Source organism: Triticum dicoccoides, chromosome 4A, assembly GCF_002162155.2.
Source record: "Triticum dicoccoides isolate Atlit2015 ecotype Zavitan chromosome 4A, WEW_v2.0, whole genome shotgun sequence".
Lineage (NCBI taxonomy): Eukaryota > Viridiplantae > Streptophyta > Magnoliopsida > Poales > Poaceae > Triticum > Triticum dicoccoides.
Genome location: NC_041386.1, coordinates 582,448,959 through 582,459,181, shown reverse-complemented (window position 1 = coordinate 582,459,181; position 10,223 = coordinate 582,448,959).

The following is a 10,223-nucleotide window of genomic DNA, read 5'->3' as shown; positions in this document are numbered from 1 at the left end:
GGATGTCTATCTGAGTGGGAGTTCATAAGATGAACTTAATTATCCTGAACATAGTCAAAAGACCTTTTGCAAATTATGTCGTAGCTCACGCTATAGTTCTACTATTTTAGATATGATCCTAGAGAAAATTATAGTTGAAAGTTGATAGTAGCGATTATGCGATCAGTAGAAAGCTTATGTCCTTAATGCACCGCTCAGTGTGCTGAACCCCAACGTCGTTTGTCGATGTTGCAAACATCGGACATACACGTTTTGATAACTACGTGATAGTTCAGTTAAATGGTTTAAGTAGAGGCACCAAAGACGTTTTCAAAACGTCGCGGAACATATGAGATGTTTCGAGGGCTGAAATTAGGATTTCAGGCTCGTGCCCACGTCAAGAGGTTTGAGACCTCCGACGATTTTCTTAGCCTGCAAACTAAGGAGAGAAGCTCAATTGTTGAGCTTGTGCTCAGATTGTCTGAGTACAACAATCACTTGAATCAAGTGGGAGTTGATCTTCCAGATGAAATAGTGATAGTTTCTCCGAAGTCATTACCACCAAGCTGCTAGAGCTCTGTGATGAACTATAACATATCAGGGATAGATATGATGATCCTTGAAATATTCGCGTTGTTTGACACCGCGAAAGTAGAAATCAAGAAGGAGCATCAATTGTTGATGGTTGATGAAACCACTAGTTTCAAGAAGGGCAAGGGAAAGAAGGGATACTTCATGAAACGGCAAATCAGCTGCTGCACCAATGAAGAAACCCGAGGCTGAACCCAAACCCGAGACTAAGTGCTTCTGTAATAAGGGGAACAACCACTGGAGCAGAATTACCCTAGATACTTGGTAGATGAGAAGGCTGGCAAAGTCGATAGAAGTATATTGGATATACATTATGTTAATGTGTACTTTACTAGTACTCCTAGTAGCACCAGGGTATTAAGATACCGGTTCGGTTGCTAAGTGTTAGTAACTCGAAATAAAAGGCTACGGAATAAACGGAGACTAGCTAAAAGTGAGCTGACGATATGTGTTGGAAGTGTTTCCAAGTTTGATGTGATCAAACATCGCACGCTCCCTCTACCATCAAGATTAGTATTAAACCTGAATGGTTTATTGAATCTCGATCGTAGTGATACACATTTTCATGCCAAAAGATATAAGATAGTAATGATAGTACCACTTACTTGTGGCACTGCCATGTAAGTCATAATGGTATAAAACGCATGAAGAAGCTCCATGTTGATGGATCTTTGGACTCACTCGTTTTTGAAAAGTTTGAGGCATGCGAACCATGTCTATTGGTGTATATGCATGAAGAAACTCCATGCAAATGGACCATTTGAACTCACTTGATTCTGAATCACTTGAGATATGCAAATCATACCACATAGGCAAGATGACTGAAAAGCCTCGGTTTCAATAAGATGGAACAAGATAGCAACTTGTTGGAAGTAATACATTTTGATGTGTGCAGTCCAATAAGTGCTGAGGCATGCAGTGAATATCGTTATGTTCTTACTTCACGGATGATTCGAGTAGATGTTGAGAATATTTACTTGATGAAACACAAGTCTGAATTATTGAATGGTTCAAGTGATTTCAGAGTGAAGTCGAAGATCATTGTGACAAGAGGATAAAATGTCTATGATATGATCATAGAGATGAATATCTGAGTTACGAGTTTTGGCACACAATTAAGACATTGTGGAAATTGTTTCGCAATTAATACCGCCTGGAACACCATTGTGTGATGGTGTGTCCGAACATCGTAGTTGCACCCTATTGGATATGATGCATACCATGATGTCTCTTATCGAATTACCACTATCGTTCATGGGTTAGGCATTAGAGACAACCACATTCACTTTAAATAGGGCACCACGTAATTCCGTTGAGATGACACCGTATGAATTATGGTTTAGAGAAACCTAAGTTGTCGTTTCTTAAAAGTTTGGGGCTACGACGCTTATGTGAAAAAGTTTCAGATTGATAAGCTCGAACCCAAAGCGGATAAAATGCATCTTCATAGGACACCCAAAACAGTTGGGTATACCTCCTGTCTCAGATCCGAAAGCAATAAGGGATTGTTTCTTGAATCGGGTCCTTTCTCGAGGAAAGGTTTCTCTCGAAAGAGTTGAGTGGGAGGATGGTGGAAACTTGATGAGGTTATTGAACCGTCTCTTCAACTAGTGTGTGGCAGAGCACAGGAAGTTGTTCCTGTGGCACCTACACCAATTGAAGTGGAAGCTTATGATAGTGATCATGAAGCTTCGGATCAAGTCACTACCGAACCTCGTAGGATGACAAGGATGCGTACTACTTCAGAGTGGTACGGTGATCCTGTCTTGAAGGTCATGTTGCTAGACAACAATGAACCTACGAGCTATGGAGAAGCAATGGTGGACCCAAATTCCGACAAATGGTTAGAAACCATGAAATCCGAGATAGGATTCATGTATCAGAACAAAGCATGGACTTTGGTGGACTTGCCCAATGATCGGCAATCCATTGAGATAAATGGATCTTTTAAGAAGAAGACGGACATGGATGGTAATGTCACCATCTATGAAGCTCGACTTGTGGCGAAGTGTTTTCCGACAAGTTCAAGGAGTTGACTACGATGAGATTTTCTCATTCGTAGCGATGCTTAAAGTCCATCGGAATCATGTTAGCATTAGCTGCATTTATGAAATCTGGCAGATGGATGTCAAGACAAGTTTCCTTACTAGTTTTCATAAGGAAAGGTTGTATGCAATACAATCAGAAAAGTTTTGTCGATCCTAAGGATGCTAAAAGGTATGCTAGCTCCAGCGATCCTTCTAAGGACTGGAGTAAGCATCTCGGAGTTGGAATGTACGCTTTGATGAGATGATCAAAGATTTTGGATTTATACAAAGTTTATGAGAAACTTGTATTTCCAAAGAAGTGAGTGGGAGCACTATAGAATTTCTGATGAGTATATGTTGTTGACATATTGATGATCAGAAATAATGTAGAATTTCTAGAAAGCATATAGGGTTATTTGAAAGGTGTTTTTCAATAGAAAACCTGGATTAAGCTACTTGAGCATTAAGCATCAAGATCTATAAGGATAGATCAAAACGCTTAATGGTACTTTCAAATGAGCACATACCTTGACATGACCTTGAAGGTGTTCAAGATGAACCAGTCAAAGAAGGAGTTCTTGCCTGAGTTGTAAGGTACGAAGTTAAGACTTAAAGCTCGACCACGGCAGAATAGAGAGAAAGGACGAAGGTCGTCCCCTATGCTTAAGACGTAGGCTCTTCAGTATGCTATGCTGTGTACCGCACCTGAAGTGTGCCTTGCCATGAGTCAGTCAAGGGGTACAAGAGTGATCCAAGAATGGATCACAGGACAGCGGTCAAAGTTATCCTTAGAAATTGGTGGACTAAGGAATTTTTCTCGATTATGGAGGTGGTAAAAGGGTTCGTCGTAAAGGTTACGACGATGCAAGCTTGACACCTATCCGGATAACTCTGAGTAGAGAGACCGGATACATATAATGGAGCAATAATTTAGAATAGCTCCAAGTAGAACAGTTGTTTGGAATAGCTCCAAATAGAGCGTGGTAGCTGCATCTAGGAGATGACATGGAGATTTGTAAAGCACACACGGATCTGAAAGGTTCAGACCCGTTGACTAAAACCTCTCTCACAAGCAACATGATCAAACATAAAACTCATTGAGTGTTAATCACATAGTGATGTGAACTAGACTACTGACTCTAGTAAACTCTTGGGTATTTGTCACATGGCGATGTGACCTGTGAGTGTTAATCACATGGCGATGTGAACTAGATTATTGACTCTAGTGCAAGTGGGAGACTGTTGGAAATATGCCCTAGAGGCAATAATAAAAGTATTATTATTTTATTTCCTTGTTCATGATAATTGTCTTTTATTCATGCTATAACTGTATTATCCGGAAATCGTAATACACGTGTGAATACATAGACCACAATATGTCCCTAGTGAGCCTCTAGTTGACTAGCTCGTTGTGATCAACAGATAGTCATGGTTTCTGGGCTATGGACATTGGATGTCGTTGATAATGGGATCACATCATTAGGAGAATGATGTGATGGACAAGACCCAATCCTAAGCATAGCACAAAGATCGTGTAGTTCGTTTGCTAGAGCTTTGCCAATGTCAAGTATCTCTTCCTTTGACCATGAGATCGTGTAACTCCTGGATACCGTAGGAGTGCTTTGGGTGTATCAAACGTCACAACGTAACTGGGTGACTATAAAGGTGCACTACAGGTATCTCCGAAAGTATCTATTGTTTTATGCGGATCGAGACTGGGATTTGTCACTCCGTGTAAACGAAGAGGTATCTCTGGGCCCACTCGGTAGGACATCATCATATGCGCAATGTGACCAAGGAGTTGATCACGGGATGATGTGTTACGGAACGAGTAAAGTGACTTGCCGGTAACGAGATTGAACAAGGTATTGGTATACCGACGATCGAATCTCGGGCAAGTAAAATACCGATAGACAAAGGGAATTGAATACGGGTTTGATTAAGTCCTTGACATCGTGGTTCATCCGATGAGATCATCGTGGAACATGTGGGAGCCAACATGGGTATCCAGATCCCGCTGTTGGTTATTGACCGGAGAACGTCTCGGTCATGTCTGCATGTCTCCCGAACCCGTAGGGTCTACACACTTAAGGTTCGATGACGCTAGGGTTATAAAGGAAGCTTGTATGTGGTTACCGAATGTTGTTCGGAGTCCCAGATGAGATCCCGGACGTCACGAGGAGTTCCGGAATGGTCCGGAGGTAAAGATTTATATATAGGAAGTCCTGTTTCGGGCATCGGGACAAGTTTCGGGGTCATCGGTATTGTACCGGGACCACCGGAAGGGTCCGGGGGGTCCACCGGGTGGGGCCACCTGCCCCGGGGGGCCACATGGGCTTTAGGGGGTGCGCCTTGGCCTACATGGGCCAAGGGCACCAGCCCCAAGAGGCCCATGCGCCTAGGGAACCCTAGAGGGAAGAGTCCTCAAGGGGGAAGGCACCTCCGAGGTGCCTTGGGGAGGATGGACTCCTCCTCCCCTCCTTGGCCGCACCCCAAAACCCATCTAGGGCTGGCCGCCGCCCCTAGGGGGTGGGAAAACCCTAAAGGGGGCGCAGCCCCCTTCCCCCCTATATATATTGAGGCATGGGGCTGCCCATAACACGCGATTTGATCTCTCCTTGGTGCAGCCCTACCTCTCTCCCTACTCCTCCTCTCCCATGGTGCTTGGCGAAGCCCTGCGGGATTGCCACGCTCCTCCACCACCACCACGCCATTGTGCTGCTGTTGGATCGAGTCTTCCTCAACCTCTCCCTCTCTCCTTGCTGGATCAAGGCGTGGGAGACGTCACCGGGCTGTACGTGTGTTGAACGCGGAGGTGCCGTGCGTTCGGCACTTGATCATCGGTGATTTGAATCACGACGAGTACGACTCCATCAACCCCGTTCACTTGAACGCTTCCGCTTAGCGATCTACAAGGGTATGTAGATGCACTCTCTTTCTACTCGTTGCTGGTCTCTCCATAGATAGATCTTGGTGACGCGTAGGAAAATTTTGAATTTCTGCTACGTTCCCCAACAGCTAGATGGCTTCTTCTCTCTTTTTGGATCTCAATACAATGTTCTCCCCCTCTCTCGTGGAGATCTATTCGATGTAATCTTGTTTTTGCGGTGTGTTTGTTGAGACCGATGAATTGTGGGTTTATGATCAAGTCGCCGCCTTCAAAGGCACCAGTAGTGCAATCACGGCATCTCGCATTGTGTGAGGGCATGAGGAGAATGCGGTGGCCCTAGTGGCTTCTTGGGGAGCATTGTGCCTCCGCACCGCTCCAACGGAGACGTACTTCCTCTCAAAGGAAGGAACTTCGGTAACACATCCTCGTCTCCACCGGATCCACTCTTGGTTATCTCTTACCTTTACTTGTGCAAGCACTTTATTGTTTCTACCCTTGCTTGCTTGTATGCTTGTTGTTATTGCATCATATAGGTTGCTCACCTAGTTGCACATCTAGACAACCTACTTTGATGCAAAGGTTAATTCGGTAAAGAAAAGCTAAAAATTGGTAGTTGCCTATTCACCCCCCCCCCCTCTAGTCAACCATATCGATCCTTTCAATTGGTATCAGAGCCCCGTCTCTTTATTAAGGACTTTACCGTCCAAAGAGTATGGTTGATACTGTAGACGGTGTGGAGGAACACTCTGGTGTGAATCCGATCTCGTCTACGGGAGATGGGGGAACTTCGGTCTCTCGTGAGGAGTTCAATGTGGCCTTGGAGACATTGAAAACCTCCATGACAACCGAAGTTGAAAGCATGTTTACTAAATTTCTTTAGGGGCTTAAACTATCCACCGCACCGTTGAAAGTGGGTGATTCCGCCAACAAGGTGTCCGATGCTATCCCCGACAAGGGGGAATCTAGTAGTGAAAAGGCTCCTTCTTCTAGTGGCAAGAATGGCACCGGCATCTTTGCCCATGTGGAACCACCACTTGTTTATGGTGGACCGGTTCCTTCCACTCATTTGAATCATGCCGGTCCTCCCCCTCAGATTGTGAAAAATGAGGATTTTGATTCTTGGGTTTACCACTTTAAACGTCATTTAAATCATGTGAACACTAACCTTTGGAGAATCATTGAAGAAGGTTTCTATCCACATGATCCAAGCAACTTCACTCCTCGAGAAGCCGCGGGCAATCAATTCAATGAGAATGCTCTCTTCATCATTCAAGATGCAATTCCACCCGAAGACCTACCTCATCTTCGTCCCTTCGCCTTGGCCAAAGATGCATGGCATTGTGTCGTGTCTCTCTACCGAGGAAGCGCAAGCATTCAATGCTCCAACTATGAAGTGGTACAAGATGAGGCCGATGAGTTTGCAATGAAGGAAGATGAAGAACCTCGTGAGCTTTATCGGAGAGTAACCAAACTCGCGGTCTCACTACAAGATCACGGGAGCAAGGACACGGATGACAATTGGATCAAGCGCAAATTCCTCAAGGCAATGATGCCCTACCACAAGGCCATCTCCTCCGTCATTCGTCAAAGACCGGACTTGCACACTTTAACCTCAAGAGAAGTGTTGGATGAGTTTGTGGCCATGAACATTTTGGACAAGACCACCGACAATGCGGTGCTCCGTTCTCAACGGGCAAAGAAGCCTAACCTTGCATTGAAGGCCAAGCTGTTAGGGAACGTAGTAATTTCAAAAAAATTCCTACGCACACGCAAGATCATGGTGATGCATAGCAACGAGAGGGGGAGAGTGTGATCTGCGTACCCTTGTAGATCGACAACGGAAGCGTTAACTTGGTTGATGTAGTCGTACGTCTCCACGGCCCGACCAATCAAGCACCGAAACTACGGCACCTCCGAGTTCTTGCACACGTTCAGCTCGATGACGATCCCCGGACTCCGATCCAGCAAAGTGTCGGGGAAGAGTTCCGTCAGCACGACGGCGTGGTGACGATCTTGATGTACTACCGTCGCAGGGCTTCGCCTAAGCACCGCTACAATATTATCGAGGACTATGGTGGAAGGGGGCACCGCACACGGCTAAGAATATGATCACGTGGATCAACTTGTGTGTCTAGGGGTGCCCCCTGCCCCCGTATATAAAGGAGCAAGGGGAGGAGGCCGGCCGGCCCTATAGGCGCGCCAAGGAGGAGTCCTCCTCCTAGTAGGAGTAGGACTCCTACTAGGAGGGGGAAGGAAGTGGGGAGGGAGAGGGAAAGGGGGGCGCCGCCCCCCCCCCTCTCCTAGTCCAATTCGGACCAGGGGGGAGGAGGCGCGCGGCCCACCTTTGGCTGCCCCTCTCTCTCTCTCCACTAAGGCCCATATGACCCATTACTTCTCCCGGGGGGGTTCCGGTAACCCTCCGGCTCTTCGGTTTTCTCCGAAATCACCCGGAACACTTCCGGTGTCCGAATATAGCCGTCCAATATATCAATCTTTATGTCTCGACCATTTCGAGACTCTTCGTCATGTCCGTGATCACATCCGGGGCTCCGAACTAACTTCGGTACATCAAAACTCATAAACTCATAATATAACTGTCATCGAAACCTTAAGCGTGCGGACCCTAGAGTTCGAGAACAATGTAGACATGACCGAGACACGTCTCCGGTCAATAACCAATAGTGGAACCTGGATGCTCATATTGGCTCCTACATATTCTACGAAGATCTTTATCGGTCAGACCGCATAACAACATACGTCGTTCCCTTTGTCATCGGTATGTTACTTACCCGAGATTCGATCGTCGGTATCTCAATACCTAGTTCAATCTCGTTACCGGCAAGTCTCTTTACTCGTTCTATAATACATCATCCCGCAACTAACTCATTAGTTGCAATGCTTGCAACGCTTAAGTGATGTGCATTACCGAGAGGGCCCAGAGATACCTCTCCGACAATCGGAGTGACAAATCCTAATCTTGAAATACGCCAACCCAACATGTACCTTTGGAGACACCTGTAGAGCTCCTTTATAATCACCCAGTTACGTTGTGACGTTTGGTAGCACACAAAGTGTTCCTCTGGCAAACGGGAGTTGCATAATCTCATAGTCATAGGAACATGTATAAGTCATGAAGAAAGCAATAGCAACATACTAAACGATCGGGTGCTAAGCTAATGGAATGGGTCATGTCAATCAGATCATTCAACTAATGATGTGATCCCGTTAATCAAATAACAACTCTTTGTCGATGGTTAGGAAACATAACCATCTTTGATTAACGAGCTAGTCAAGTAGAGGCATACTGGTGACACTCTGTTTGTCTATGTATTCACACATGTATTATGTTTCCGGTTAATACAATTCTAGCATGAATAATAAACTTTTATCATGATATAAGGAAATAAATAATAACTTTATTATTGCCTCTAGGGCATATTTCCTTCACAAGCTCGCCGTGGAAGAAGAAGAGGAGGAAGACGAGGAGAGCAACCCCGAAGATACGAAGTATGCATATCATGAACACATGGCACTTGTTTCAAGGCAATTTTGGAGCAAGAAAAACTCGAGGCCCTACTTTAGCAAAAACAACTCGAGTGGCACAAGGGGCAAGCAACATGTAAGAACTTGCTACAATTGCGGTAACGTGAGTCATTTCGTTGCGGAATGCCTGTATGAGAAGAGGGAAGACAATGGTGGCAAACTCATCCGAAAGGACAAGGCCAAGTCGTTCCCCAACAAGAACAACTTCACCAAGAAGACTCCTCCCAAGGCTTTGGTTGTGCAAGAAGAGTACAATGAGGATGATGACGATGATGAAGATGATGAGTCGGTTGCCATGGCTTCCGTTGCCATTGCAACAACGTCACGGGTGTCTCTCTTCGACTCACCCAACGAGAGCATCACCGCCAAGTGCCTCATGGCTAAAGCCACCAACAAGGTAACTTCCAACATCAAAACTACCATCATTAATCATCCTTCCCAAACGGGTAGCATTAATGAACTTGAGGGAGCTAATGTGGAGGCTAACGAGTTTGAGGCTTTTATGGGCAAACTCAAGGGAAAATCCAAGAAGCACTTTGTTGCTCTCTTGGAACAACTTGGTGAGGCCAATGACATGATCGAGGCTCACGAAGACACCCCCTCTAAGATGGAAGGGCATAGTCGTGACTATGCCGATGAGATTTCGGATCTTTCCAATGCTCTTGAGAAAGAGCATGGTCTTCGTTTGGCTCTTGAGGAGTCACACAACGTTGATCATGCTAAGTTAAAGAAAGATTATGATCATGCCCTCATTGTTTCTCATGTGCTAAATTCCGAGAAGGCCAAACTCGGGGTTGATCTTGCTAGACTCAAAGAGGAGTTTGATATACTTGACAAGGCCCACAAGGCCTTGAAGGGTATTCACGCTAGTCTCAAGGAGTCTCATGATCAACTCCAAGTGAAGCTAACTAAGGAGAAAGCAACTTTTCCTCATATGGTTTTAATTGATAATGCAAATGCTACTAACACGTGTTGTGAGCATATACATCTTGTTGAGGAAAATGCTAAGTTGAAGGAGCAACTTGAGAGAGGTCTTGCGACTTGCATACAAGGCAAGAAGAACCTCAACGATCTCTTAATCAACCAAAAGGGAGGTGTAGCCAAGGAAGGGGTTGGGTACGTGCCCGACTCCAAGAACAAGAAGAAGAATGACAAGACCAAACGACCTCCTCCCCTCATGCAAACATTTGTGA